We start from the raw sequence: 8,136 nt of genomic DNA on the forward strand, positions 1-8,136 counted from the left end.
TCTGTACCGCTGTGCATCATCTGGTCTAACCAGGTCTGCAAGGCGAAACTGGGGTCCTGGTAGTTGGGGGGAGGAAGCGCTATGTGCAAACATTTTACCAAAGGAACACAACAGTTGATTTTCTCGCTCTTTTTTATTTTTTATTTTTGGGGGGGGGCACGGGTAAATGCCTTGAACAAAATTTTTGTCTCTCCATCGGACAGTCTAAGACATGACAAAATAATAATAATTTATGAATTATCAAGGGTTCGTGAGGGAGAGAGGGGAAAAAATGAGAAGCTGATACCAAGGGCCTAAGTAGAAAATGTTTTGAGACTGATGATGGCAAATGTACAAATGTGCTTGACACAATGGATGGATGTATGGATTGTGATAAGAGTTATACAAGCCCCCAATAAAATGATTTAAAAAAATTTTTTTTTGTCTCTCAATTTCCAGCAAGTAGTATTGGTTTTTCTTTAACAGTGTTTGAGGAAAGAGGAAGCTATTTATACTAGATCATCTTGTTCTACATTTAACTGTAACCACCTTCATCAAAGTAGCTGTAAAATCTTATAATGTTCCCAGCTTACTCTTCTCTCACAACTAACTCCCTCAGAAGCAAATGCCAATTCCTTAGGCAGAGTCTATTTTTAAAAGACTTCATGATTGGTGACACTTATTTTCTCCCCACCTCGGGTCCTACTCTAATAGCCAATGGACCTTCATATCATGGGCCTAACGTCAAGAAATAAAAGGTACCTGGATTGCAAAAGAAAATGATCTCTATTCACAAATGGTATGATCTATATAAGGAAAATCTGAGAGCGCAAGCGCACACACGCACGATCTTCTGGAACGCCTAGGAAAATTACAAGGCAGAAAGTCAACAAACAAAAATCAGTCAGGCTTCTATACACCAGCAATGAGAAACTAAGGAACCATCTTGTTTACCATAAGAGAATAAACTATAAGCAAAGGTTATAAACAAAGGTTTCTTTCAGTTGATTTTTTAAAAATAAATCATTTTGTTGGGGCCTCTTTTTTGGGGGGGAGGCGGCTCTTACAGCTCTTATAACAATCCATACATCCATTGTATCAAGCACATTTGCACCTTTCAGTTGAATTTGTAAGGAAGTTTGAACAGGAGTAAAGAGTTCTTATATAGCCTTACTTTAGTGCAAAAACAGGCATAACCTTTCGAATTGTTTACAAGGGACACACACAGCAAGTGAAGGTGACTGGGTGTTGACAGATTTGAAGACGCAAGCATGAATTGTACTGTTAGACTTCAAAACTCAGAGACTTACTATTGTACCTAAAAATAAACCTAAGAATAAATCTAACTGGGAATATGAAGGGAGTTACATGATCAAAACCAAACAACGCCGTTATAAAGGGTTTTAAAAGATTTAAGTAACTTATGTTTCATGTTCATGGATCGGAAGACTTACTATCATTAAGATATCAATACTATCCAAAACAATCAATAGCTGTAATGCAATCCTAATCGTTTCTCAGCCTTTTGGCTAAAAAAATCAAGTGTAGATTTAATGCAATTCTGATAAAAATGTCAACAGCCTGCTTTCCAAAAAGAGGGCATCCATCCAACAAGTACATGAAAAGATGCCTCGCATTATTAACCATTAAAATGACACAAAACCACAGTGAGATTCCATTTCACTCCCACTGGGATGACAAAGATTCAAAACAAAACCAGAAAACAACAAATGTTGGTGAGGATATGGGCAAACAAAACCCTGACCCATTTGCTGGTGCAAACGCAAATAGAACAGCCTTAAAAGAGTGGAGCAATTTCTCAACAAAACAAAACACAACAACAAAAAAACTAAACTGAAACTGAACTAGCATGTTGCTGTTACGTTCAGTTCCAACTCACAGTGACACTACGTATAACAGAAAGAAACACTACCTGGTCCCGCGTCATCCTCATAACTATTGCTATATTTGAGCCAAGTTGTATAATAGATCACATTTACAACAATGACCAAAAAGAGACAGAAGCTGCCAAGGCTTTTTTGCACAGCCAAAATCCTTATGGGATTTGTTTCCGTGGTGAGGGGGTTAAACGTCATGGTTTCAGTGAATAATCAAGTTAATTGACCTAATATCATTGCCTCTGGCTTTACCTCCTAAGGCACTCTGATGCAGCCAAAAGTTAAGTAAGATGGCAGTTCAAACCCACCAGCTGCAGCTTAGGAGAAAGGTAGTCTGGCTGCCCCCGTAAATTTTACTCTCAGAAACCCTATGGAGTTGTTCAACTCTGTCTTTCAGGATTATTAGGAGCTGGATGGTAGTGGATGGGTTCTACTTCCGGTTTGATATGGACTTCATTTAAGGTCTTAAATGATTTTAGGTGGCTATCCATGGCACAGCAACTAGTTTCTATTTGCCCAGAACAAGAGAGGAACAAGGAGTGTCAGGAATTGGTAGGAATATATAGCAATTACCTCCATGAGCAACTGCCTCTGTGTCATGAGACTAGAAGACCTGTATGATGGATGCCCAGCTAACATTACTAAACATTTTGAAAACATATTCCATATGATCAATAGAGGGAAAACACAGGGCAGAATTTAAAATTCTCATGGACTCCAGACTTCCTGGAACATGAACATTGGATCAACCTCGGCAGCTAATGTGCTGAATGAACCTTTAAACATTAAATGTAAAATATCCCCTAAAATCTTATAACCAAAGAACAGTCCAGCATAACTAGCAAAAAAAGACTGCCTTAAGTATTGTGCTTTTTAAAGGACTATGCTGTGGGATCAGAGTGACAACAGCGAGTTGAAAGGTTAGATAGGACCCTTAAGGGGCAGTCCACTTATACTCATGGAAGAGGGACACCTCAGAACAGGATGGTGAAAATGGCGTCTCACCTTGAGGAACAGGTAAGTGGTACATGTAGAAACTGCTAAACTGGTATGTTGATTGTGTATATGGTCAACAACAAAATAAATAAAATACTAAGAAAAAAGGGGGGTCATCAGTCTCATCTTTCCCAGAGCTGCTAGTGAATTTGAATGCACAGCTTTGCAACTAGTAGCCCAATAATTAACCCACTGTGCCACCAAGTCTCCTGTACCTTCAAAAGTCGGACTATTTGATAAAAACCACGACCACCATTTATGTAGATCAAGAGATCTTAAAAGTGACCTTTCTATAAATGAACAAGCTTCAGGGCACTTACTACTATTTAAAATATGGAAAAACAAGTTGCCTTGCAAATCCTCGCAAAGAAAAAGGAAAAAAAAAGAACAGTATTGGGAGCTAAATTAGCCCCTTCTATTAAAAATATATGAACATTTAAGAGAAGTACTGAAAGTAGCCCTGCTCTTTTTGTTTTACTGAGCTACTATAATAAATAGTTCCCTTTAGAAAAACTATGTAATAGTTTCAAGGAGAAAAAGATTGTTGTGAAATGAATATGAAGAGATTAGGATCATCTAGAATAAAACAAAATGATGACTTACAAAACAAAGAAATGGATGTATTCATAAAGATATTCTCATTTACAGCAAATTTTAAATATATAACTAGATTTTGAAGATGAGCTAAATGCTACAAAAATTGGTAAGCATGGCCTGCTTATCCTTTCTAAAAAAGCATGTCTAAGAGATAAGCACAATGACATTCAAGAAGACTGGGGTTCTAAAATGTATTTCCAGATCTGCCATTAACGTACTATATTCCTTGAGCAGCTATTTACCTCTGGGCCCGCGCCACCCCAGAGGTACGGAGGAGGCTGGAGGTATCACTTTCAAAGATGCGTCCCCCATCTGTACAAAGTGTATGACTTACACTCAAACTCCGATTTGAAAATGGAAAAGAAATTAAATTCAGCAGTTTGCTTTTGGCAAAGAATTTACGAAAGGTACAAGAGAAAGTTAGTGCTCAGCCATATGTAGCGGAGGTCTAGAACTAATATCAAGAAATAACTATGAAAGTATGTTTCCCCCCTCAGAACCGATAATGAGAGCAGCAATACCAGGAGGGAAAGGGGAAGGTGGGGGAGAAAGGGGGAACCGATCACAAGGATCTACATATAACCCCCTCCCTGGGGGACAGACAACAGAAAAGTCGGTGAAGGGAGACACAGGGAATCCAAAACAGTTCAACCCCTCAGGACCAATAATGAGAGTAGTGATACCAGGAGTGTAAGGGGAAGGTGGGGGTGAAAGGGGAAACCGATCACAAGGATCTACATATAACCCCCTCCCTGGGGGACAGACAACAGAAAAGTCGGTGAAGGGAGATGCCGGACAGTGTTAAGACATGGCAAAATAATAATAATTTATAAATTATCAAGGGTTCGTGAGGGAGGGGATGAGTTGTACAAGCCCCCAATAAAATGATTTTATTTAAAAAAACATTGTTAATTAAAAAAAAGGTATGTTTTCTTTGTGAGCACAACCTGCCCTGCGACATTTAAACGAGCAGTTAATTATATGCACCTCATATAGGGCTTGGAAGCATTACTCTAATCTGCTCAATTAAAATGCTGCTTGTTCGCGTCTCTACTGTAGGGGCTTGTGAAGTCCCAAAATGTGTAGTACATTATTTTATTCAAAGATTTTTTTAAAATTTCCAAAGATGTAACACAGAAACATAAAAAAGCATCTAAGCTTTTTCAAAGTTCTGTCTCATTAAGTAAAAATGGTGCCAAGGCTGAAAAGGGAATTTCTTTGAAGCTGACAGAGAGACAAAAGCAAAACTTGCCCTTTTAAAGCAATAATCTAACTAACTGTAGAATCTAGGAGGCAGGAATATATTATAATATACTTTCAACTTGTCTGTATGATTAAAAATTTTCATAATAAAACATTGGGGAGGAAACTCCAGTAATTTAGACCTGATTGTATTTTAATAACCTTTGTACATCTAATCAGCTCCTATTTCCCAATGGGAAAATTTCAAAATTGATTAACACTTTCTAACTCAATGACTAACAAGTACACATTCTATCATATCATTTTGAGGTTGCAAATGAACCCCCAAATGAGGTCACTACCTAACCCATGCTTTGCATTCTGCCACGGTGTAAATGGAGGAAGCTACACAGATGGTGATGAACTGATTACACTGAAGTGACCAGTGCTTTTAGAAAGTTCATTTACTGGTACCATCACAGTGACAAGCATGCTGCCAATCCTGTTCTTTACGCTCCCAAACCTTACATACAAGCCCTAGTGTCAGCCACAGAAGGCTGAGCGAGAAATGCTGAGCTGACACTTACAATTCCATAGCAGCAGCCTCTGCTCACAGCAATCAGCTCTTTAAAAAGCAGATACAATGGAACTTCCTTTCACCACAGTTCACAGGAAGTCAACCTAGTAGTTAAACTCTGGTTCTTAAGGGCCAAACAGAAATTCACCTATAAAGGAAGTTCTAAGCCCAAATGCCTATTTTACACACTTAGCAGTTATCCATTATTTTGTGTTTCAGACACCTCTGAAAAATTCTCAGGCAGCACCTCCAATGATCTGGGCTCCACGAAAGGTTGCAGCCAGGCCCAAAGTCTCCACCCTCTACAGACCACCCACAAGAATATCCTAGAGTTTTTGGTAATGACCATTCATCCAAGGCATGGGGTTCGGCTGCTGAAGAGTCTGGGGCTGCCACAGGAAGGTGAGATGTGCAGGAAGGCAGCAGAAGACTGGGTGAAAGCTCGAAGCTGGTGGGGGCAAGGCAGGAGGAGGGCCGTGACGGGCCAAAAGACAAAGAGAATCCCTGTCCAAGGTGGACAACACCCAACCAGCAGCAGCCACCACCCCAACCTCCATGGGTTCTGCAGTGATGTGGAAGATCTGGTAGGAATGGTGGACCAACTGCACTGTGGCCATCCGTGATACACCAAGCAGCCCAACAATGGACAGTGATGAAGGAGAATCCCTGTCCAAGGTGGACAACATCCAACCAGCAGCAGCCACCACACCAACCTCCATGGGTTCTGCAGTGATGTGGAAGATCTGGTAGGAATGGTGGACCAACTGCACTGTGGCCATCCATGATACACCAAGCAGCCCAACAATGGACAGTGAGGAACTGGGTGTGTTGGAGTGGGGGGATGTTAGGGATGCTACCAGAGCTCAAGATGAGTGTGCCCCCTCCCACACCTATCTCCCATAACACCAATTTCACACAAGGACCTGGTCTTTGGAATCTAACTATGTGATAAGTGAGGAGTGGACATATACTTGAAAATATCAATAACCCTTTTTACTAAACCTATACAAGTATTAAGGAACTCTGATGATGAAGTGGGCTACTCACTGAGCTGCTAACCAAAAGGTCAGCAGTTCAAATCCACCAGCTGATTTCAGGGAGAAAGATGAGGCTTTGTGTTCTTGTAGAGATCTAGAGCAGTGAAAACTGACTAGGGCAGGTCTACTCTGTCCTAAAAGGTCACTATGAGTCAGAATTGATTCAATGGCATTGAGTTTTCATTTTTATTCCAAGTACTAAGTGTATTTGTTGTTGTTGTTTTTAAATACAAATATATGCTTACTGTACAAAATTAAGGCCTTCATATCTCACAGCTCACTAGGGTTAACAAAAGATTAATTATTTAGGTCCACAAAGGTTTAAAAAGTTTAATTTCACTGTCCCCTTCTGTTTTTAGTTATATAAATGTCCTGACTAAAAGTTATCTAACACACAATATAAATGAAGCAAATGAAGACTACCCCAGATATTATTTCTTGGCGTAGGTGAACCTCATGGCATAGGAAGGTGTGATCTTAGATCCCTGTAAAGAGTCCCTGGCAGCTCCGGCCTTCCCATCATTTGCAAATTCAACAAGAGCAATGCCATGCCCTCCAGGTACCAACTTGACTTCCTGGAAGCCAGGAAACAGATTAAACAGCATGGACAACACCATTTCATCTGTTAAGTTATTAAGAAATAAAATATAGTTTGGAGGGTAATCAGGGACCGGATGACTTGGGGATGAATTTCCTTGAGTGTTAGCTGAATGTGGTGTTCCCTGGCCAAGTTGTGTGTGTGGTTGTTACCGTCTGTTCCACAGCTTTGGCTTTTCTTCTCTGTCAGCAAAAGCGCCACACAGTTTAGATAGTGCACAGAATCTGCTTTGCATACTGCATTCATGTTGGTGCCACAAAATGGAAATCCTTGCGACTGTCTCAAGGCATTTATGGATGATCCCAGTTCATTAAATATAACAAAGGCCTGTCCCCTCATCTACATAGTCTTTAAAGCCACAATATCTACATAGCCAAACTGAGAAAACATAAAAGGATCTCTTTTAATTCTTCCTTTTTAATTTTGTCATTTATGTTGTTGACACAAATTGTGTGACTTGGTGTGATACCCATGTTTCTGGTTGCACTGTCCCAGCAACCTGAGGCCTTCTCCTGCTACAAGCTCAATGCCGGAAACAGAATCAGACCCCAAGTGAATTTGATACTATATTCATTGTCCTGCTTTTGAAACCCCGAATTACATGACAACACATTATCACCACACAGCAGTAATCACCCAGAGCATTCTGAGCTAATTATTTCACGGATTTCTAAAGCTACAAGGGACACCAATCCACCAAATAAATGGGAAGGCAATAAGTAAGTACCATACATACTCGAGTATAGGCCAACCAAATTTCAGCCAAGGCACCTAATTTTACCACAAAAACTGCGTGAAAAATGTGCTGAAAAACTGGACTTATACATGAGTATACACAGTAGCCAAAAAGAGATTCTCCAGAATCTCTAACATTCCCTCATACTTCTACCCAATTCACCTTAAAACAAGGAAGACGCAATCTCTTTATACGCCCACACTAAATCTTACATGACTTCCCAATAAGCCACTAAAAAAGTTCAAATTGCTGAGTTTGTAAAAGAAAGAAGGAAAAAAAAAGAAAAAAGCAATCATGATAATATTGTACCAACTCACCTTTCTAAACATGTATAAGTCAATGTGCAAACAAAGCTGTCCCTCAAAGAACGTAGAATGGAACTAGGACCCAGGCTTTGATGGGACTTTACTACACACACCGAAAATCCCCAGTCATTAGATCAGGTTTGTTCTAGTAAAGCTATGTAAGTGCCAACCTCAACACTTGTTTTGATTTAAAAATTTTTCTATTAAACTCTACTAGTAAATTACCTTTTG

The 8,136-nt window shown here is 39.7% G+C and overlaps 1 protein-coding gene and 1 pseudogene across 1 annotated transcript in view; both read right to left on the reverse strand.

Annotated features, from left to right (window-relative positions):
• The window catches only part of CBL (Cbl proto-oncogene), an 81,485-nt gene that overhangs the window by 53,097 nt on the left and 20,252 nt on the right, over positions 1-8,136 (reverse strand). The gene's annotated exons all lie outside the window — the stretch shown is intronic.
• Positions 6,698-7,337, reverse strand: LOC101658186 (annotated as a pseudogene).

The sequence above is a fragment of the Echinops telfairi genome, unplaced genomic scaffold (genome assembly GCF_000313985.2).
Source record: "Echinops telfairi isolate 266 unplaced genomic scaffold, ASM31398v2 ScPeMD7_7463;HRSCAF=8501, whole genome shotgun sequence".
Classification (NCBI taxonomy): domain Eukaryota; kingdom Metazoa; phylum Chordata; class Mammalia; order Afrosoricida; family Tenrecidae; genus Echinops; species Echinops telfairi.